We start from the raw sequence: 24328 nt of genomic DNA, 5'->3' as shown, positions 1-24328 counted from the left end.
CCCAAAGAGAGAAAGGACTAGGCCAGGGGTGTCCAAACTTGGCCCTTTGAAGAATGGTGGACTTCAACTCCCAGAATTTCCCAGCCAGCATGAGCTATAAACATGAGCAAGTTGCTTCCTGGGGAATTCTGGGAGTTGAAGTCCACCACTCTTCAAGGGGCCAAGTTTGGACATCCCTGGACTAAGCTCTCACAAAATGAGATCAAAACTGCAGTAGAATTTTTGCTTAAAAATTGCATAGAAAGGAGTGATTCAGAGCAGGGATCTCCAACCTTGGCAACTTTAAGACTTGTGGACTTCAACTCCCAGAGTTCCTCAGCCAGCAAAGCTGAGGGAGTTGAAGTCCACAAGTCTTAAAGTTGCTAAGGTTGGAGACCCCTGATTCAGAGGACAGGATGTAGCTAACTCAGGACCCCCGAATTCTGTTCTCAATTCTCCTATCATGTCTGTAATCATAAAGGTTATTGTAGAAAGAAGGCAACATGAAGTCTTATTAGTTTGACACCAGAGTTCACAGGTAAACTCATTTTGGATCTCCTGTTATGGTGATTAATGTCTCATCTTCTCTAAAATTAGAAATACAGACTCATGTCATGACAAAGGATGTGCTAAATATGGAAAGCTGGTTTGGAGAGAGAATTTCATCCGAGTTCAACATCCAAAGTCACTCTTTACACACACACTAAAATTACCATTTTCTCTATGGAATATAGTCAGTGTACTAAAAGTCAGGCCCCTCATGCAATTTATTGTATAAATTACATTAAATTTTCCAGTTAGTTGCCATTTTCTTCTAAATATTATCTTACTTGGTTGATGCATGACCCTTGAACGTTCTTAAGTACAGTAATATTTTCTATGAAAAAAATATTAATAAAACATACTGTGATTGCCCTATGGCAGGGGTGTCAAATTCGTGTCATCAAGGCGTCATCACATGACTTTTTTCCCTTCGCTAAACCGGGCCAGCGCATGATGCATCCGACCCGCGGCCCACAAGTTTGACACCTCTGGCCCATGGGACCAGCTTTTGATACACTCTGTATATAGTTTGCAAACCAGATGTTCCTAACCCAGTCCCTTCACATACTATTTATTTGTTTGTTTATGAAATGTATAGGCTGCCCAAATCTGTTATGATTTTGGTGGCTTATAAAAAAAAATACATCTCTGAAAAAAACAAAATCTGGACAAACCATTCAAAAGACCAAACCAAAAAGCTCCATCATCCACTCTGATCCTGGGCTGGAGGATACAGTCAGGTTTTAAGAGCTGCTCTAAACAGAGCCTAGGTGAAAGTCATATGAATCTTAGGGGGACTGGTGTTCTAGAGCAGATGTCTCCAAACTTGGCAATTTTAAAGATTGAGTTGTACTTATGGGCCCAAGAAGGCCCCCAAATTGCCCTCAGTCCAGAAGAGGAAAGTGGAATTTCTATCAGGATCAAAAATGAAACCTCTTTCCTCCTTTGGGACTAATACAGTAAGATTTAACATGCTCATAATTTCCAGAATCAGCAAAGAATCATAAAAATTGCAACTCAGCATACCCTGGAGGACATCAGGATGGGGAAACTGTTCTGGAACAACTTCAGATTCAATTGAAGTAAAGGTAGTCCTTAGGCTATGACCATAAATTTAGCAACGGTTCAAAATTACAATGGCACTGAGGGAATGATTTTAATACTGTTTCTCGGAGTGCCAGCCATTGCGGCATCCCTGGGGTCACACAATCGCAATTTCTGACATTCTGTGTCAGCTTCCCACAAGCAAAGTAAATGGGGAAGTCAGCAGGAAATCAGAAGTCATGATCATGTTAGGTCCTTGCCTAATGAGTGTATAGTCTTCCCTTAATTAAGGCAATTAGGATTGATAAGGGCTGACGGCATTTCTTAAGAATGGAAAATCCAGTCCCAATTGCCATTGTAACTTGAGGACTACCTATGGAAATATTTTTTTTGTTAACCTCAAAATCTTCTATACATCCTATGTTCTTTGCCTGATCAAGTAGGTTTTCATTGATTACTAAAACACTCAGTTACCTCATGCTATTTTTAACACTGACAATTTGGGCCATACCAATTCTTGGTAAATATAGAAGGATGACACACCGTATTCTCATTCATACTCCCTCAAAGGTTAGTTTATGGTATTTGGATTCAAGCTGTAGAGTTTTGGTGACTGATATTAACAAAGCTGGGGAAACAGCGAAGGTATGATATTAATATTTTAACCCAAGGGATGGGGTGGTTCAAAAATATGAAAAACAAATAATATATATAAAAAATGCACCGTTATATTTTCAGCCATGAAAAAAAAAACCTTGTCATGTAAAACAGTTTGAAATTTGATTAATAGCATCGAAGAATTCTTTCTACAATACCTTACAAAAATAATTTCTTATTTAAATACACTGAATTAAAAATTAAAAGAGGTGATTTCAAAAAGAAATTTGAGGTCATTGCATGAAAAGCAGAACCAGAATAATTTTTTCTGGGGCTTTCTTTATTTTCTCTGATGCGCTTTATAAATTTGCAACATTACATAAATAAAGATGCTGATTACTTTAGTCATTAATAAATTTATATGCCACCCATCTCATTATAGACATGATTTTGGATGGCTGACAAAATAAAAACAGAGAAAAGGCAAAATCAACAATTAAAACATAAGTAATACAACACAGCCTTAATCTAAGGCCAGAAAAAGAATGATTAGTGACACTCTGCCAATTTCTCCCCTGGACATATGTACCAGAAACATTCAAATACCTTAATTTTGCTACTACACTTCAGTGCCAAAATTGGACAAAATCTCTAATTCCTTATTTGTTTGTTTGAAATAGAGTTCAAACAGTTCAAACAGTTCAAACTTTAACAAGTTTGAGTGTAAGCAACTGAAACAACGCAAGTTATCTCACTTTATCTGCTCAACAACCCTATGATGTTAGCTGGGTCAGCCAGAAAGTTCTTGGGTGAGAAGACCGATTTCCAAATATCCACAATGGATAGCATCACTAATTCTTTCCACTGCTGGTGAGCCTCCTGAGCAAAAGAATCTGATGTAGAGCGAATTCTTTCCAGACCTAGAATATGGCAGTCATGGGATAATACACATGATAAATTTGCCTTCTTAACAACAATAAACTCTTTTTTTACACTCTGACCGCTACTTCATCTTGAGTTGTGGCTATAATCCAGAGGGATAGAAATTTCTTTTTAGACAGTTTTATGTGTGGGAAATTTCATTGAGAATGAAAATAAAGGCTGGATTCCTCTTTAAATTAATTAATATTGCAAAGAAGCAAACCAACCAACTAATAGCAAATATACAAAACTAGTTATCTAGTTCATTTTTTTAAGATGAAAAATTAATTAATGTAGTCTTGTAACATTTTCATTTTTTTAATCCATATCTAAAAAGAGATGTCAGTTTTTCATTAATGTTCTTGGCTTGACAGATTCTAAAGGCACATCTGTTTTTCCACCAAAATTTGCACTTAGCTGAAAAAAGAAATTACAGTTGTGATTTACAGTCTTTTTCATAATTTGGTGGAAAAGACATTGGTCTTTCATAAAAATTGATTTATGTAAAATACTGCTGTTCTATCAATAAGTCTGTTTAAAAATATTTGACATTTTCTTTCATTTCCAGGGAAAAAAGAGAAGGAAAACAATAAGGCTAGCTTAAAAGTATGTGTTTCATTAATTGGAGTGCAGAATTCTTGTATAGTCAATGCATTGCTCTTTGGACCATTCTTTCAATATATTATTTTGTCTACTGGTATAATTTCAACATTATGTTTTGAATAGCTTTTGGTAATTTGTACCATGAATTTGTTTGTGCCAAATAAACCCATTTAGCAGCTAGTACGTAATACAGGAAAAGTAGATTTCCTATTATTTCTCCAAGAATTGGTGTATAGACTTCCCCTATGTAACTAATTTATAATCTTTGAATTTGAATTTCTTTAAATTGTCCATGAAATCTAAAGAAAGGAGTCCACCTAACATAATAAGGAATTTTGGGTTTTCATGGAAGTACTTATACTATTGAAAACATGGGAATAAAGGTATGACAGACAGACCATGATACATGTGTTTATACTTAGATGAAGAACAGTTCTCAAATTACAACCACAAATGAGCCCAAAATTTCCATTGCTAAACTGAGTTTTGCCCCATTTTACGACCTTTCTTGTAATCTTTTTTAAGTGAATCACTGCAGTTGTCATGTTAGTAACAAGGTTGTTAAGTGAATCTGGCTATCCCATTGACTTTTGCTTATCAGAAGGTTGGAAAAGGTGATCACGTGACCCTGGGACACTGCAACCATCCGAAATGCCAGTTGCCAAGTGCCCAAATTTTGATCACGTGACCATGGAGATTCTATAGAGTTTCTCAGTCATCTAGGCCATCCAAGCACAACCATGACCTGGATGACTGAGAATCTCCATAGATATTTAGCTATGCACTTTGGGATGAACACCTTTCAGTGTGGGAGTATGAAGGGATTTCCAGAAAAATTGGCCACCATGGAGACGTTTCAACAATCGTATGAAAAAAGTCACTTTTTTTTCATTGCTACCTTTCTCTAGAATAGAATGACCTTCATTTCCAGATCATATAGTCTGTCCAAATCTTTCTGTCTGGATGATTATACACAGAGATTTGTAAACACTTATTCCATCCGAAAGATTTTAGATGCCAAATTACAAGCATAACTCCGTTTATTTTATTTTGTAAGAGTAATATTTAGGGAAAGGTTAAGAAGTCAATATTGTAATACATTGTGGTCATTTTAACCATTCAGTCATGTGCCTGACTCTTGGTGATTTTACAGGCACATGCTCTCCATCCTCATCCACTAGGATGCATTTGAAAAAGGTGGAGCTTTGATCAAATGGTGGTGGCCACGAGCATAATTTTTTTTCATGCCCCTGCATAGTTCTCTGTTCCCATTCCTCTATTGTTTTATTTTATTTTTCTATATACACCCAGAACCCTGACACCAAAACTTTAGGGAGAAGAAGTTGGAAGAACTGTATGTTTTTTGACTGGCAGCATTCCCAGAGCTCTATCTGGAAACATCCTGATTCTCAAAAGATGTCTACATAAGCCTGCAGCCTTTGCCAGTTTTTCTTTGGCCTGGTAGTATAATTTTAGGCTCCTCAGTTCTTCCGACATGAGCCTGCTGGGCTGGCTGTCTTGGCTGCAATCAGATAAGAGCGCAGGTGGTCTTACCAGCTGTAACCTGGAGCAGGCACCTCCCGGTCATGACCAATGCCTAAATTGAAAAGGTTGCCAAGGGAGAAGATGCTGGGATCCAAGATGCTTTCTCTTTGCTTAAAAAGGGGGCTTAAAATAAGACCAAGTAGCTTCGCAATGGCAACTTTTTGAAGATATAAAAGTCCTTCAAATACAGAAAGTTTTTAGGTTATTTTTATTACATTCTGTTTTTAATGAACTGTGATGTACGTTTATTAATTTGTCAAATTTAGGTACCGTCCATCTGATTCACAGAGTGACTCTGAGTTCCCTATCTTCCAAGCAGGCATAAGCACATTAAAATAAGAACACAAGTAAAAAGAATGAAATGAATGGATGTGTATTTGTGTGGCTGGATCTGTGTATCCAGAGTTGTTTCAACTGATTTATTTGGGAGTCTTGATTACAAGTACTCCTCAACTTACGACTATATCAGAGCTCAAAATTTCTGTTGTTAAGTGAGAAATTTAAGTGAGTTTTGCCCCATTTTGTGACCTTTCTTTCCACAGTTGTCAAGTGAATCAATGCAGTTGATAAGTTAAGTAACCTGGTTGTTAAGTGAATCTGGTTTCCCCATTGACTTTGCTTGTTAGGTTACATAACCCTGAGACACAGCAACGGTCATAAATATGAACCAACTGCCAAGCATCTGAATTTTGATCACATGATCATGGGGATGCTGCAAAGGTCATGACTGAAAAACGGTCAAAAGTCACTTTTTTTTGTTCCGTTGTAACAGGTCACTAAATGAACTGTTGTAAGGTAAGGACTCACTGGAGAAGAACCTAATCCTGAGAAAGGTTGAAGGCAAAAGAAGAAGGGGACAACAGAAAATCAGGTGGCTGAATGGAGTCACTGAAGCAGTCGGCATGAGCTTAAATGGACTCCAGAGGATGGTAGAGGACAGGAAGGCCTGGAGGAACATTGTCCATGGGGTCGCGATGGGTCGGACATGACTTTGCAACTAACAACAACAACAAGTCAAGGACTACCTGTAGTTTATTTTAAACATCCAAAAGTATTTCAGAGTTTTTGTCCCATGAGGAGGTATGAAACTTGCTTTGTATTTTCAATAAGGCCTTGTATTCTCAGGATATCTAAGTAGTTAACAGCACTGTGTGGTTTGCATGCATGCACACACACATGTGCACACACACACACACACACACACACACACACACACAGACAGACAGACAAACACAAGGAACAGGCAGAGGAAAGCATACAGAAATTTCATATGCTCTCCCACACATTTGAGAGAACAATTAAAAAATTAAACTAAAAAAAAAAATCTCCTCAGGATACTGATGAGATCTAAGTGACTGGATGTTAAGCCAAACACCTACTTCTGGGCTCCAAGTCATACTTGCTGTCAATCAATCTGGTTTTGTTTTCTGCTGCACTATTTCTAGAGAGCATTTATCCCACTACCATGCTGGGCTGCTCCCAATTCATCCTTAAGGCATCTGAAAACTCGACTGGCATAAAGTTGCCTATCCCCATTATGAGATCTCTATTGTCTCTCCCTTGCTTAATCAGTTGCCATTCCTCCCAGGTCATGGGCACCACCGCCCAACAGATCTATACATCTGGAGGTTATCCTTGGGGGGGTGTCAGAATGAGGAGAGGAATGATACTTTCATGACGAACTTACAACTGTAATAATAATAACAGTAACAGAGTTCGAAGGGACTCTGAGGTCCCTCAGAGTTGGAGATCATCTAGTCCAATCCAGTGGTGAAGTCCAATTTTTTTTACTACCGGTTCTGTGGGCGTGGCTTGGTAGGCGTGGTGTGGCTTGGTGGGCGTGGCAGGGGAAGGATACTGCAAAATCTTCATTCCCACCTCACTCCAGGGGAAGGATACTGCAAAATCTCCATTCCCACCCCACTCTGGGGCCAGCCAGAGGTGGTATTTGCCGGTTCTCTGAACTGCTCAAAATTTCCGCTACTGGTTCTCCAGAACCTGTCAAACCTGCTGGATTTCACCCCTGGTCCAACCCCTTGCTCACGCAGGAGACCTATACTAGGGATTTGAACCGCCGAACTGCCGACCTTTCTGATCGACAAGCTCAGCGTCTTAGCCACTGAGCCACCTAGACAGGCTTGACTGCCATATTTAGAGTCTGGGGATGAAGTCAGAAAAGGGATACCTCCACATAATGCATGCACCATCTATAGGTGCAAATGAGGACATGGAACTGAATACAGGAAAACCTCGACTTACGACAATTGACCCCAAAATTTCTGTTGCTAGGTGAGACAGTTGTTAAGTGAATTTTGCTCCATTTTATGACCTTTCCTGCTATAGTTGTTAAGTAAATCACTGCAGCTGCTAAGTTAGTAACATGGTTGTTAAGTAATCTGGCTTCCCCATTGCCTTTGCTTGTTGGAAGGTTGCAAAAGCTGATCACATGACCCAGGACACTGCAACTGTCATAAATATGAACTAGTTGGCAAGGATCCAAATTTTGACCACGTGAATGTTACAATGATCCTGTGAAAAATGGTCATAAGTCACTTTTTTCAGTGCTGTTGTAACTTCAAATGGTCACTAAACAAACTGTTGTATTTCAAGGACTACTTGTATTTTACAAGTATTTCTGCAGTGCAGATAACTGAATTTCATTCCAGGAACTGCTCATCGTAAGTAAGTAGTTTGGTAATTCTGTTATTCACTGTTACTTCTGCAGCCTTCTGGTTTCTGACTTTTTGTGTGATAATGGCACAAGAAGGCAGGAAGGTGTGGGGCAAATTTCAACAGAAATGCATTAGTAGGGATGTGTGGCTCTTTTTTAATTGACACGTCATTTAATTTGGAGTTGTCTCATGCTGCCTTCATATGTCTGTCAACATTATCTTAAGTTTAGCTTCTCTAGCAGAGCTGGGTTTCACCAGGTTCTGACCAGTTCTGGACAACCGATAGAGGAAATTTTTAGTAGTTTGGAGACCTGGTAGTAAAAATTCGGACTGGCCCCACCCCCATCTATTCTCTGCCTCCTAAGTCCCAGCTGATTGGGAGGAAATAGGGATTTTGCAGTAACCTTCCCCTGGAGTGGGATGGTAATGGAGATTTTACAGTATTCTTCCCCTGCAACGCCCACCAAGCCACACCCACAGAACAGGTAGTAAACGTTTTTGAAACCCACCACTGTTCTCTAGGTATGCTTTTATAGCTTTTCCTGGACATGGTAAGGGCTGAAATTGTGTGGGGTTCTTTGCCTTTAAGGCCCCTTCAGAATCAGTACCAACATTAAGTAGAACAGGCCTGGTGATGTTTTCAAGCACTAGGTACAAGCAAGGCGCATGTATCCCTCCCCCAAAATTGAAATTTTGCCTGAATCTTTAAAAAAACAAAAATCACACCCCATGAAATTTCAGTGATCAAAATTCTCCACGTAAATTATATATTATAAGCAGTGGTGGGTTTCAAAACTTTTTATTACCAGTTCTGTGAGCGTAGCTTGATGGGCATGGCATGGCTTGGTGGGTGTGGCAGGGGAAGGATACTGTAAAATCTCCATTCCCACCCCACTCCAGGGGAAGGTTCTGCGCTTGTACAGATTGTCCATGATGATATCCAGACAGGTGAGCGGAGCCTCCTGCTGCTTTTAGTACCGGTTCGCAAGAACTGGACCGAACCAGGAGCAACCCACCACTGCCTTGGAAGTACCTAAACCAGGACATTTTTAAGCCTCTTGCATGCCATGCCTGTTTTGCAACCAAAATGTGCAGATGGTTGCTTTCCCCACGTGTAGCTTCCTTCATTCCATTATACTATATAAAATCAGAATAACTTGGAACTATTATAAGAAATCTATGGTACACTGAGAACGCATACATATGCAAAGAATCATCAACCTTCTGTATCAAAAAGCAAACAGTTTGGAATGTTTTCTTCACAAATGACAGTAGCATCTTTGGAAAATATGGTTAAACATACATTTTAAAATAGTAGTTCTGTTTGTGCTGCAACCTTATGTAGCAGCCGAAAGCCTGCACAATTAAACAGACTGTACTGAGTGGATGAGGCACCATCAACTTGCTATCCCCTCCTCCTCCTCTTCTTCCTCCTCCTCCACTTCTGGTGTCTGTCAAAGACACTGAGGAGCAAGTCGTGGGAGATGAACTTCAAGAATCTCAACAGGGAGCTACACCAGCTGTTATGTTTGCAGCCTTAGAACAGCTTCTGGAACTTTCTTGACACCAACTGTATTCCCAAACATTTTTTAAAAAATTGTATACATCTTGCAGGGTGCTCTGAGAACTCACTTACCTGTTTCTTACATTGAGGCCACCCTTATGATTTCAAAGACCCGTGCACAGCAATGCCAGCTGCTACAATCTTTAAAATTTAAATCTTTCAATGTCATTTTTGATGTAGTGATTAAAAATTCAGACACTGCTGTGTAGGTGATCTCTGGCCTGCACATATTTTAGAAATTAAAATAAAAAGGAACAACGTTGAATGTGATGTCTCTCTATTTTGTTTAAAAATATGACAACTCAGTCATATTCTCTTTCAAAGCAAGATCCCATGGGATTGCTGTTAGTAACAATTTTTGTCTCTTTTGTATGTAGTTAATGAACTTAGGTTATACTGTGTACAGCAGATTTATTTCAATAACTGAGAGCATTTAAGTGAATACAACTTAAGCAGTGATGATAGTTACAAGAATGCATGTTTCCACGTAAGTTGCCACAAACTGCAGTTACCAACTTATTTCCTATTAAGTTTTATTTGCCAACGGAAGGTTTGCTGCAATGCAACAAAAGCTGTACAACTTTTAAACTTGTTCAGCTCATCCGGGAACCATCATTTAAACCACCTGCACCCCGCCCCCCAGATATGTGCAGAATCGATTTGTATTGCCATCGCATTTCCAACATTACCATTCTGAACAGTGGTATCTTTTACGCTACATGTATGTTCAGCAGTGAAGCCTACTGGATTCTAATGGGTTTTGTGTACACTATGGAAGTGGGGAGGATTTTCATGTCACGCACAATTGCAGTCGAGATAAATCGGACAGCAATCGTTTATGCCAGATCCAAAAGGGCAGGCAAGGTCAGAAGGAGTGGGATTGTGTGGGAGAAGACTTTTGTTCCCATGCATTCTCTTGATCTGATTAGCGCATCAGCTTTGCTGTTGGGAAACAGATCAAATCAATTTCCCAGCCTGGTTAATGTTTAACTTCAGCTTCCTAAATCCTTGGCCAACATTAGGTAATAACTACAGACTATGGGAGCTAAGTTCAACCAATATGAAGGGCACAAAATTAGGGAAGTCTGGAATAAATGATGTCAATAATTTAAAATGACAGGTTGTAAGAATGATATGGAAAAAGATGATGTATGGCCATATAAAAGAAATTGGTGTAATGTCTTAATACTTAGAAGGAATACACAAATAACCAAGAAGGTGAACTGGATTAATTTCCTATGTTGCATTTACAAAAGAGATTGTTAAAAGCTTTTTTAGAATGTTGTGAAAAGGGACTAAGGAAAAAAAATAAAATCAATTGTGATTTGATTTGACATTATTTGACTAAAATCAAGTCTAAAAATCAAAACTGTTAAAAATGAAAGAAAGGAATATAAAGTTGGTTTGTTTGATCAGGGTTAAATATATATGTTGTTACCTCTAGTAACTCTTAACAGATTTTTGCTAATTAGGACTAAAATAATGAGGTTTTACAGATTGCTTTATAATAAGAGAAGTGCTGTGGAAGGAAGAAATCATTTGTTGCATTTTAACAAAAGGAGGTAAGTTATTAAAATTGTTTATACATGTTGTGATGAATGGGAAAGTAATTTATTTTATTTTTCTTTACTGACCTTAAGCCAGACATCCTAGAATGTGAAGTCAAATGGGCCTTACGAAATCTGATCAACAACCAAGATAGTGGAGGAGACAGTATTCCAACTATTTGAGCTATTCAAAATCTTAAAAGACAAAGCAGTAAAAGTGCTACATTCAATTTGCCAGCAAATTTGGAAAACTCAACAGTGGCCACAGTATTGGAAAAGGGCAGTTTACATTCCAATTTCAAAGAAAGGCAATGCCAAAGAATGTTCAAACTATCGCACCATTGCACTCATTTCACATGCTAGTAAGGTTATGCTTAAAATCCTACAAGGTAGGCTCCAGCAGTATGTGGATCGAGAACTACAAGAAGTACAGAGAGGATTTCAAAGAATCAGAGGAACTAGACATCAAATTGCCAACATACGGTGGATCATGGAGAAAGCTAGGGAGTTCCAGAAAAACATCTACTTCTGCTTCTTTGATTATGCTAAAGCCTTTGATTGTGTGGATCACAACAAATTGTGGCAAGTTTTTAAAGAGACGGGAGTACCAGACCATCTTATTTGTCTCTTGAGAAACCTATATGGTGGTCAAGAAGCAACAATGAAAACTGGACACGGAACCACTGATTGGTTCAAAATTGGGAAAGGAGTCCAGCAAGGCTGTATACTGTCGCTCTGCCTATTTAACTTATATGCAGAGCACATCATGAGAAAGGAGGAGCTAGATGAATCAAAAGTTGGAATTAAGATTGTTGGGAGAAATATCAACAACCTCAGATAAGCAGATGATACCACCCTAATGGCAGAAAGCGAAGAGGAACTAAAGAGCCTCTTGATGTGAATGAAGGAGAGTGCAAAAGTTGGCTTGAAACAGAACATTAAGAAAACTAAGATCATGGCATCCAGCCCTCTCAATTCCTGGAAAATAGATGGGGAAGAAATGGAGGTAGTGACAGATTTTATTTTCCTGAGCTCCAAGATCACCGCAAATGGGGACTGCAGCCAAGAAATGGCAAATCTAGACAGCGTACTAAAAAGCAGAGACATCACCCTGCCAACAAAAGTGCATATAGTCAAGACTATAGTTTTCCCAGTTGCAATGTATGGCTGTGAAATTTAGACCATATGAAAGGCTGAGTGCCAACGAATTGAGGCCTTTGAACTCTAGTGCTGGAGAAGACACCTGCGAGTCCCTTGGACTGCAAGGTGATCAAACCGGTCAATCCTAGAGATCAATCCTGACTGCTCTTTAGAAGGCCAGATCCTGAAGATGAAATTCAAATACTTTTGTCGTGTCCCACTCCTCCGCTGACGGCTGGGTCCGGGAAATCCGAATCAGGCGTGCCTCTGCAGCTCTGCCCAAAGTCCTAGCAAAGTCCTCAGAGCAGGCAGGAGACCAGTAAGTGACTTCAGCAAGATAAGTTTGACTTTTGCCTGACTCAGAGACTGCCAGAAAGTAGATCCTTTATATAGGCCATGGGGTGTGGCTCCATGACTCAGCACTCATTAAGGCCTGCCCCTCCCTTCCCTCTGTAGCCTCCGCCTCTCTAATCTTCTGATGCGAGGGTCACACCAATCAGCTGTTGGTAATAAACCCTCCTCAGGCTCACCTGCTGTGGAGGAGGGGGAGGGGTCTAGCTGCTCCGTTTGCCTGGGCATGGAGTCAGGGCTGGGGCCGGGAGATTCTCCTTCTGCAGTTTGTGTGGGCATGGAGCCAGGACTGGGACCGGGAGGCATACATTCCTCAGTGTGCGGGAGCAGGTAAGAAGGCCCCGGCTGCTCTGAGGGCGGGCAAGACACAACAACTTTGGCCACCTAATGAGAAGGAAGGACTCACTGGAGAATGCTGGGAAAGATTGAGGGCAAAAGAAGAACGGGACGACAGAGAATGAGGTGGCTGGATTGAGTCACTGAAGCAGTAGGCATGAACTTAAATGGACTCCAGAGGATGGTAGAGGACAGGAAGGCCGGGAGGAACGTTGTCCATGAGGTCGCGATGGGTCAGTCACGACTTTGCAACTAACAATGATTTTTCTTTACTATCTTCTTTCTTTTCTATTTTTCCCTGCATCTATTTTTTTTTCATTTTTAGAGGTTTTTTATTATAATTATATTTTAATAAAATTATGATTACAAAGAGGAATATATATGCATGCATATGCGTTAGACCAACGGTTTAAATGCTAAGTCTTTTTTCCCAATCTTTTTTGCTTAAGAGATTTCTACCATTTCCCCCCCCAGTCTTGAAGGCTGACAACTGTTCAGTGCCTAATACAACAGTTCTTTCTACACTTACCTTGACAGCTTCATTCCTTTTCATGTCTTCCTTTGTTGTTCCACCTCTGAGCCCTATTTAAAGGGTTGCTTTTTAATCTTTTCAGATCTTCTATCTTCATTTTTCTCTTACGTGCGTTCCTAACCTCTAACCTCTCCTTCAAGTGTCCTGTTCAGAAGTCTTTTCCAAATGAGGTGAGACAAGGTTAATTAGGGATAGCCTATGGTTGATCTTTCACACAGTAGATTACTTTAGAAAGTCTTTCTTGGAATTATATTTTAAATTTATTTATTTATTTTGTCAAGCATATATAAGATTACAGATAAAAGTATAAGCATGACTATGAATACATGAAATGGATACGAATAAATGAGGACATTAGGACAGGGACTGTAGGCACATTGGTGCGCTTATGCACGCCCCTTACAGACCTCTTAGGAATGGGGTGAGGTCAACAGTAGACAGTCTAAGGGGGTTTTGGGATGAAACTATAAAGTCAGGTAGTGCATTCCAGGCATTGACCACTCTGTTGCTGAAGTCGTATTTTCTGCAATCGAATTGGGAGCGGTTTACCTTAAGTTTGTATCTATTGTGTCCTCGTGTATTGGTGTGGTTGAAGCTGAAGTAGTCATTGATAGGTAGGACATTGTAGCAGATAATTTTATGTACTACGCTTAGGTCAGACCGAAGGCGGCATATAATTTTAAGTTGTGTAAGCCCAAAATTTCAAGCCTGTGGCATAAGGTATTCTGTTGCGAGCAGAGGAGTGGCGAACTCTTCTCGTAAAATATCTCTGGGCTCACTCAATTGTATTAATGTCCAATATGCAGTGCGGGTTCCAGACAGACGAGCTGTATTCGAGAATTGGTCTAGCAAATGTTTTGTATGCTCTAGTTTGCAGTACATTACCAGAGCTATGCAAGATTAGGTTAACAACTCTTAGGCAACATTGGCAACATTGTTACAATGCGCTCTGGCACTTTGATCATTAAATATGAGTACTTCAAGGTCCTTGACATAGTGAGGGTCAACTACGAGGTCGTATCCGCCCACCTTGTATTTTGTGTTTTGATTTTTTTGTTTTTGTCAGTGTGTAAGACAGAGCATTTGTTGGTTGAGATTTGGAGTTGCCAATTGTTAAATGTTAAAGGAAGGCTCTTCGAACTTATATATCTGCAATATGAGCTTCTCTGTTTCTTATTTGGATTTAATTGAAATATGCATTATGTGATTTCACTGCTAGGGGAAAAACACAATTATATGCCACCTTTTCATCTGTTAATATCACATTTTATTATTTTGTTCTTTTTATTTTATTTATTTATATGTACCCCTTTATTTTTATTCCTTTATTGTTTTTACGAATAACTCAAAGTGGTGAACATATAAAACACACCTTCCTCCTCCTATTTTCCCAACAACAACCCTGTGATATGAGTTGGACAGAGAGAGAATGACTGGCCCAAAGTCACTCAGGAAGCTATCATGGCTAAAGAACTCACGGTCTCCCACTTTCTAGTCTGTGCCTTAACCACGAGATCAAACTGGCTGTCAGATTTCAGTCAAAACCCTGAAAAACATGCTTTGCTTAACTGTATTAATATAGTTTAGTAAAAATAAATTCAGAAAATCAAACAGTATGTATAATACAACAATTATCTATAGAGTCCTTAATGCTCTAAGTTTGGCTGTTTGAATGTAAAACAGTGCACTGATGATGTTACCTAGTCAGGTAATGAATCATCTGCAAGCAAACAACCAAGCTCAGAAAGCACAAAAAAATCCAGAGTTCAACCCTAAGCTATATATATATATATTCTCTTCTATTGTTCTATAAATCTAAGGAGCACCATAGGCATATTCTACAGAATTTCCTGATTATTATTTTTTTTACTGTTCACCTTCTATTTTTAATCATTTATAGAGTAAGCTTCTTTCTTATTTAAAATGTATAATAATAGTATGCATTGTTAATAATTATAGTATTAATAATAGGCAATCTGACCTTGTCACACACATTCTTTTAACATGAGATTTGAGAGAGCTCACTAAGGGAAGAAATATTGTCTGTCTGTCTCTCTCTCTCAAAGAGGGAGAGAAAGAGAGAGAAAGAGAGGGAGAGAGGGAGAGAGAGAAATATTGCTTCTAATGTACCAAATTTAAGTCTCTTAAATTCTTTCTTCTAGCTGAACATACATTGCCATTAGTGATTCATAAAATAGAAGCAAATTGCTCTTTTGAATTATTTTGAATATCACAGAGATTAAGAGGTGACTAGGTAGATTCAAATATTCCTTTCCTACCTCTTGGAATCCTTCTCGAACTGCCTCTTTAAATATATTCAACACAGTTTCTCTCCCACCATGTTAGTTGTCATTACCGGGTTTTTTTTTCTTATCCCTCTACAATGTTTTGCTTGCTTATAGTTTAATCATCTTCCCTTCTCTTTAAATCAGAATAAATTCTGCAGATTTTAGACATATGCTTACATTTTAAAAACAACTACAGCCACCAAAGGTATTTTGTTCACATTAAGGGGAGTTGTATGCAAAATATGGAAAAAAGCATAGGGAATGCAGGTATATGAGATATAGGATAGCACACAGTTGCCATTGCTATCTTCTCTGGATTTGGGAGACCCAATTTGAGCTAAAGGTAGGACCTTGGATATCCAAATTCACTGTTCACAATTTGATGTCATTTGCCAAATACTGATCCTCGCCAATTAATCTCTAGCTTATGAGCATCTAAGGAATTATCAGAATTTTAAATAAATGTTTGATGATGGAGAAGTGCATGGGGTATCTTGTTTCTTTTCAAATTTACAAAATCTTCACAACACTTAGAAAATACCTGTGACTTTGTGTATGATGCTCTATAATCATCTGCAGGTGAAAATAACTGAATCTAGAAAATAGAAAACGAAATGAAAAAAAGCAAATCCTGGGTCTATGTAGAAATATGTTCAGCTTGTAGCCTAAAAACCAGTTAACCCTGACGGCAACAGGATCAAGCTCCCCCTCCTACTAATAATTATTTTATTTATTTATTTATTATTTATTTATTTGATTTTTATACCGCCCCTCTCCCGAAGGACTCAGGGTGGTGTACAGGCAAAAATAAAACAGATAATACAATGTACAATTTAAAATGTAATTAAAAAATTTATTTTAAAATTAGCCTGAGAAGTAAAAATATACAATAAACTAAAAACCCCATTGAAAATTAATTAATAAAAATTTAAAATTAATAAAATTCAATTCAAGCCAGCCCTGCACGAATAAAAAGATGTGTCTTCAGTTCGCGACGGAATGTCCGAAGGTCAGGTATTTGGCGTAAACCCGGGGGAAGCTCGTTCCAGAGTGTGGGAGCCCCCACAGAGAAGGACCTTCCCCTGGGGACCGCCAGCCGACATTGCTTGGCAGACGGCACCCTGAGAAGTCCCTCTCTGTGAGAGCGTACAGGTCGGTGGGAGGCATGTGGTAACAGCAGGCGGTCCCGTAAGTACCCAGGCCCTGGTGCATTCTTATAGTAAACTAAAGTGCTTGAGAGCCAACATGGCAGGAGCTAAACAGCATCACTGAGAAATAGGAACACTATTACCAGTGTGCCCACTTGAAGCAGAATCAATAATTTTTACTCTTTCAGGAAAAAGGATAACTTCCTCTCTCATTAGAAATAATACAATAAAAATCCAACATTCTTTGTAGCCTCCAGGCATCCAGGAAGGCTCAGTTGCAATAGAAAAGAGGAGTAATTGCATGTATGCATGTGTGTGTGTGTGTGTCTCAAAAAGAGAAAATAAACATATGCCCATCAGGTTACATATTAGGTTTTGAGCTCTTTACAGCATGGCTGGCTCACAGTTTAAGCCGCAAGACAATCAACTTCCTCTGTGGTCAGTATAACTCCACATTTTGAATACCACTAGAAATAACAGATAAGCATTCCAATCTACATGTGTTCTGTTTGTAGAAATTCCAGCAAATTCTCTTCTTCCGGTTCAAAGTAGATTCCTTTAGATACTGTGTAAACTCGGGGTCATTCCCCACTTCCATTTAACTAACTCATAGCAATACTCAGCAACATCTTTTTTTTCCCCTATCATGGCCCCATGACATTGTCTTCATCATGACTGAGATGGACCTAAATCATCTGCAGCCGAGTTCGTTTAAAGCAGTATTAACTGAACGGGAAACTGGCCTGTTGCCAAGCCAAGTGCTAGCCTCTGAATTATATTCATTTACAAAAATGTCTCTGAGATCCACATTTGGATATGAGGACTTAATCCACAACTTTGCTGAAAATGTACTTATCTGCCTAGAAAATTATTCTGGGTGTGGTGGGGCTGACAAGTGTCAGATACAGATGTTATGAACATCTGTCAGATGTTCCTAATAATTTACAAGCATTTTAGACTGTTTATAGAACCATACCACGTTCTGCAACCCAACAAGACAGACACAGACTTCAGAGGATAATTAGAACTGCAGAAAAAACAATTGCTACCAACCTGCCTTTCATTGAGGACCTGTATACTGCACGAGTCAAAAAGAGGGCTGTGAAAATATATTTACAGATCCCTCACATTCTGGACATAAACTGTTTCAACTCCTACCCTCAAAACGATGCTATAGAGCACTGCACATCAGAACAACTAGACACAAGAACAGTTTTTTCCCATTACTTTGCTGAAAAAATAATTCCCTCAACACTGTCAAACTATTACTAAATCTGCACTATTAATCTTCTCATCATTCCCATCACCCATCTCCTTCCAGTTATGACTGTAACTTTGTTGCTCGTATCCTTACGATTTACACTGATATTGTTTCCTGATTGCTTATTTGTAGCCTATGACTATCATTAAATGTTGTACCTTGATGAAGGTATCTTTTCTTGTATGTATACTGAGAGCATATGCACCAAGACAAATTCCTTGTGTGTCCAATCACACTTGGCCAATAAAGAATTCTATTCTATTCTACACAGAACCACTGAATTTAAGGAACGATTCTCGTCTTTGAAATAGGGATATCTCCAAGGGGTTTGGGGGTGTGCAACAGTAGTCAACAAAATAGTAATCACAATAGGCGTAATTAAAGGAGTGTACCTTAAAAGTGGATGGAGCTTTGTTCACTTGTTTGCGCTTACCATTTTGATGCTGTTGACTCTCCGTGAACACTTCTGTCTTGAATTCCGCAGGCTATAAATCCCTTTGGGTAAGTTTTACCTGTAGGAAACAAAAGGCACTTGATTGATTTCTCTTATGGATCAATCCCATAGTAAGTTGTCCTGAACACCAGTCTGCCTTTTTATGAAGCACTTTCAGTTTATTGGACAGGTGCAAGTGCAGTAGAAATGAGAATTGCCCGACATAAACCGCTTAGTTATGAATTGTATTTTGTGATGTATGCTGGGTGGAAACTAGGAAGGAAGAGTACCAAGAAATATTAGGATAGTAGACTAGACTGAGAAAGCAGGATAAGAGCCCGGGGAAAAGCACTTCTATCTTGTTGCCTTCAAGACTTCAACTTGACTAAAGGAGACTGGAAACTGTGAATAGCAGCCAACCAGTTTCCAACATATGCCAAGGCTTATGTTGTTTCATATGATGTTGCATGGAAAGAGAATCTGGCATTCCAGGATTAAAAATCCTGGGAAAAACTTGCTAGGAGTTTCATGGTGATGAAAGACATAATGGCATGGAAACAGGAAACTTAGGACATTTTTTTAAAAAAAATCAAGAGGAAAAATGAAGATGGAATTCAAGTACAGCAAGTGTTCTCCTTAAAAGCATTACAATGTTTTTAAATAAAGCATAGCCACAATTAATAAGACCTATATCTTCTGTATTTCTTTGATGCTGCCAAAAGCAGCGTTCAGAAGACAAGAAAAATGCAACTGTTTCTAACGTAATGTTTCTCTAGAAATATTAAATGTATAGTTGTACTTTTGAGAGCGTTAAAGATCAGAATACATAATTACCTACATCATCTTTAAGGTTTGCCACTTCTTCTTCTTCTTTTTTTTTTGGTCAGTGATAATTACTAAGAAAATTATTCACAGGAACAGGAGTAACAGGGAGAAAGCAGTCGTCAGGTTACAGAATACGCCCTGCGTCTGGTGGTCCATTCCAGCCCTCTGGTCTCAATGCTACACCCCTATCAGTAGACCTCTGAGGACCTGAGTTTTTGGCTGTTGCTGTTGAATGCCAGGTCAGTCGGTAATAAAGCTGTCCTCATCCATGATTTGATTAAGGGGAAAGAACTTGGACACCTGAAGCTTGGCTGGGTTTGGAGAGAGATATTTCTCTCTAGAAGATATGCTTAGCTCCTCTCTAGGAGATATTTCTTCCTAGGAAATATGCCTATGCCATGGGTGTGGGCATCAGTCATGTTCTCTGAGTGATCATCATGATTCTTCCAGAAGCAATTGTCAGGTACAAGACCCTGCTTGCTAGGCTGGGCTCTAGGGTACAGTTGGGATTGTTGCCAATGTGCCAACCCCCAGGCTACTTAGTACCAACACTCAGGCTGCAATTTCCCTCCTTGGGGTGCAAGGTCTGAGGAAACGTGAATGTTCATGGCCACCATCACAACCATGAACTTGTCTCAGGTCATCCAAGCCTGGCCCATACACCTGATCTGGATGTGAGAGTAGTGGTAATGTGATCTGGAATTGGGAGACTTTTATTTGTCCCATCATGTTCAGATGACTCCCTGGCAGCACTCTAGTTCTCTGATGCTCCCCTTTACTGCAGGGAGGTCAGACTCATCAAACTGGCCAAGATGACCAAAAGACCTACCGTATATACTCGAGTATAAGCCGAGTTTTTCAGCACGTTTTTTGTGCTGAAAAACGTCCCCTCGGCTTATACTCGAGTCTACGTCTTCGGGAACCCCGCACAGGAGGGGGTACCGAACGGACTCCCATGGGAGGGACGGGGAGCGGGCCCGCCGAGGTCTCGGGATTTGTCGCCCCAGGCCGGCCCCATTCCCGTGTCTGGTGGGCGGGCGGCGCAAACTTGGCGGGCTGTGCATTGGCGCGGGGAAGCCCTGGTGGTGCAGTGTTCCCGTTCGCCTGGCCTCCGTCCTCCGATCTCCTGCGCTGGGAGGCGGCGGCGAGCCAGCGGCAACCGGGCACCGCGGACTTTGGCAAGGAGGAAGGTGGGAGGAAGCGGAGCTGCCGGCTGTGGGGGTTGAGGCGTGCAAGAGGAGTGGCGTGGAAAGGCCTTTTGTGTGTGTGTGCGTGTGTGCGCGCCTGTGTGCCCTAGGGAGGAAGCGGAGCTGCCGGCTGTGTGGGGGTTGAGGCGTGCAAGAGGAGGCGTGGAAAGGCCTTTTGTGTGTGTGTGTGCGTGTGTGTGCGCGCCTGTGTGCCCTAGGGAGGAAGCGGAGCTGCCGGCTGTGGGGGTTGAGGCGTGCAAGAGGAGTGGCGTGGAAAGGCCTTTTGTGTGTGTGTGTGCGTGTGTGTGCGCCTGTGTGCCCTAGGGAGGAAGCGGAGCTGCCGGCTGTGGGGGTTGAGGCGTGCAAGAGGCGCGCCTCCTCCTCCTCCTCCTCCTCCTCCTCCTCTTGCACGCCTCAACCCCACCATCCCCACCCTCTCCAGCGTGAAGGTCACCTCCTCCTCTTCCAGGCGGCGGCGGCGGCTCGGCGGGCGCCACAGCCGGCAGCTCCGCTTCCTCCCACTGGTCCCAGTCCAGCGAGCGGTGGCGACATGCCGGCGCGCTCCGCTTTCACCGTTCGGCTGGTTGGCTTCAGCATGGGTCGCGGCGGCGGGCGGGGAGCCGCCAGCCTTCTCGGCGGCGCTTTCACCGTTGAAACCCTCCTCCCTCAGCCGAGAAGGCTGGCGGCTCCCGCCCGCGCGCGGACCAAGCAAGCGGTCCCAATCAGCGAGCGGTGGCGGGCGGCGCTCGGCATGTCGCTTTCACCGTTCGGCTGGACTGGGACCAGTGGGAGGAAGCGGAGCTGCCGGCTGTGGCGCTCGCCGCCGCCGCCGCCGCCGCCGCCGCCGCCGCCGCCTGGAAGAGGAGGAGGTGACCTTCACGCTGGAGAGGGTGGGGATGGTGGGGTTGAGGCGTGCAAGAGGAGGCGGCGTGGAGGAAGAGGAGGAGGCGCTCCTCTTGCACGCCTCAACCCCCATACAGCTGGCAGCTCCGCTTCCCTCCCTAGGGCACACAGGCGCGCACACACACACACACACACACAAAAAGGCCTTTCCACGCCACTCCTCTTGCACGCCTCAACCCCCACAGCCGGCAGCTCCGCTTCCTCCCACCTTCCTCCTTGCCAAAGTCCGCGGTGCCCGGTTGCTGGCTCGCCGCCGCCTCCCAGCGCAGGAGATCGGAGGACGGAGGCCAGGGCGAACGGGAACAGCCCACGTCGAGAGGAAAGGGAGCGAGTGGGTGGGTGGCTGGGACGAGACCCCACCACAAACACACACACACACGCCCCGTGAGACGTCTTGCTTGCATGTCACACACACGCACCGCTCGCTGGGAAAAAAAAAAGGATGGATGGATGGATGGAAGTAAGGAAGGAAGGATGGATTGATGGATGGAGGCGACCGCTTTGAAGCGCAACCCTTCTCCCGCAACTAAGGGGGGGGTCAATGTTTTCCCCAATCCTAGGGTGTGGGGAAACAGTCATTCTTTCTTCCCTCCTAGTCTCTCCCGAGATCGCACTGCAGCGCCCATCATCCCCAGCCGGCAATCTGAGCTCGTGCCATGGCCGGCGTGGAGGGTGTGGTGGTGGTAAAACGGCCAGGAGAAAGCTTTCGCTCTTTTCGAGAGGTCCTCTTGGAAGGCTGCCTTGGAAAGGGAAAGTGGGGAGGGGGCAGAGATTTCTCCCTCAAAGGTCCCCTTGGAAGGCTGGGTTGGAAAGGGAAAGTGGGGAGGGGGCAGAGATTTCTTCCTCGGGTCCTTCTAGAGTCCTTGAGAAACTGATATCATACAAGGTTAATAAATTATACTCCTCCTCCTCATTGATGAGTTTTTCATCCTGAAATTGATTGAAACATTGTACCATCATATGCTGCCATAGTATAGTGTTAACAACATCTGTAAAGATGATATATGAGCATGACACTAAGTTTTTTCTATATTTCCCCCTTTATTGAAAAACTTCCATCATGCTTCTTTCTGAAAACAAAGGTCATTATAATATACCTCATTATATATTTGATTTGATGATATTTCAGTTAATAAATACCATTTAAGGTGTTAAGCTTCTTTTCTTTTTCAGCAGCAAAGTGAATTACAACTTTAAAGAACTTTATTACTTTATATTCATTTATTTTAAGTATAGATTTTAGATTTTTAAACAAATATGTTTAGAGCTTTTATATCTTTCAAGTTATTCAAATTATCCCCTCAGCAGGTATATAATGGCATCCAATTCCAATATCATGTTGGGGCTTTTGAGCAAGGGAGGAGGAACGTGAGCACCGCCTTTCGCGCTGGCATTCCGGGATTTCCCTTTGTTTAGAGCTGGGAATCCTCCTTCCCCCTTTTGCACTCCCTCCCTCCCTCCCTCCCTCTCTCTCTCTCTCTCTCTCTCACACACACACACACACACACACACACAGACTTCTAAAGTCGATTGGCACAATGAAAGGCAAAGACCACAATTGTTTTAAGAAAGAAGCTTTAGCAGGGAGGGGGGATGGGAGGGTGTTTTAAGTTTTGGCAAACAGCCAGGCCAACTGTATTGGAGAAGGTCACACAACTGGCCTTAACATTTTAGCTGCTGTCTTTTTCCTCACACTTGGGTTTAATGATATTAGAGACCCTTATTGCCCTGCCAAAAAAAAAAAAAAAGCCACTAGCGTCTATGAAAATTACCCTTCTCTGCCAAGAGACACTGTGCAGGGTATTTTCACTATTGGTGTGCATACAGGCTTAGATTTGTGCTGGGTTCTTAGTGCTTAGAGCACTGACCTTCAGAGGCACCCTGGTCCCTTGGAAGCTAAAGGAGGACTCATTTTCATGCTTGCAGTTGTATTGTCAATTTCTGTGAGACAATGTTGTTGAAGTAACTCACTCACTCATTCATTCATTCATTCATTCCTTGTGTGTCCAATCACACTTAGCCAATAAAAATTCTATTCTATTCTATTCTATTCATTCATTCATTCATTCATTTATTTTGTCAAATACATATTAAATAATTATATAAATATAAGCATGAATTGAATACATAAAAGGAATACAACTAAAGGGAACATTAGGACAGGGATGGTAGGCACGCTGGTGCTCTTATGCACGCCCCTTACAGACCTCTTAGGAATGGGGTGAGGTCAATACTAGATAGTCTTTGGTTAAGGCTTTGGGGATTTTGGGAAGAGACCACAGAGTCAGGTAGCACATTCAGGCATTAACAACTCTGTTACTGAAGTCACATTTTCTGCAATCTAGATTGGAGGTTCACTTTTAAGTTTGAATCTATTGTGTTCTCGTGTATTGTTGTGGTTGAAGCTGAAGTAGTCATTGATAGGAAGTACATTGTAGCAGATAATTTTATGAGCTATGCTCAGGTCATACCAAAGGCGGCGTAGTTCTAAATTTTCTAAAGCTGGGAATCCTCCTTCCCCCTTTTGCACTTTTATTGTTTTTCGTTCAAATAAATATTCATGTTATTTTACTTGGCTCTATCTTTATTTTTTACATTGACCAGTAGCTGCCTCATTTCCCACCCTCGGCTTATACTCGAGTCAATAGTTTTTCCCAGTTTTTGTGGTAAAATTAGGTGCCTCGGCTTATATTCGGATCGGCTTATACTCGAGTATATACGGTAATTGGGTTCCAGAGAGAACTTGGGTTTGTTCCCAAGAGTCTGCTATCTAGTTCAACTGAAATCCTGAGGGCCACCTTCAGTGAATGGGCACTAGGGCTTTGGATTGGATTGGTTCCATGGGTGGTCAACAAACAAACAAACAAACAAACCCACACTTTGCTAAGTGTTGTCATCTATTGTCACAC

The 24328-nt window shown here is 41.4% G+C and overlaps 1 protein-coding gene across 1 annotated transcript in view; it reads right to left on the bottom strand.

The window, feature by feature from the left end:
• The window catches only part of NEMP2 (nuclear envelope integral membrane protein 2), an 80007-nt gene extending 64846 nt beyond the window's left edge, over positions 1-15161 (bottom strand). The window contains exon 1 of the mRNA XM_058188590.1: positions 13372-15161. The gene's annotated coding sequence lies outside the window, so the exon portion shown is untranslated. The remainder of the gene's footprint in view (positions 1-13371) is intronic.
• Between the last annotated feature and the right edge of the window lie 9167 nt (positions 15162-24328).

Source organism: Ahaetulla prasina, chromosome 1 (assembly GCF_028640845.1).
Source record: "Ahaetulla prasina isolate Xishuangbanna chromosome 1, ASM2864084v1, whole genome shotgun sequence".
NCBI classification, from domain to species: domain Eukaryota; kingdom Metazoa; phylum Chordata; class Lepidosauria; order Squamata; family Colubridae; genus Ahaetulla; species Ahaetulla prasina.
Note: the sequence above shows the minus strand (reverse complement) of the source record. Positions and strands in the feature narration are given on the sequence as shown.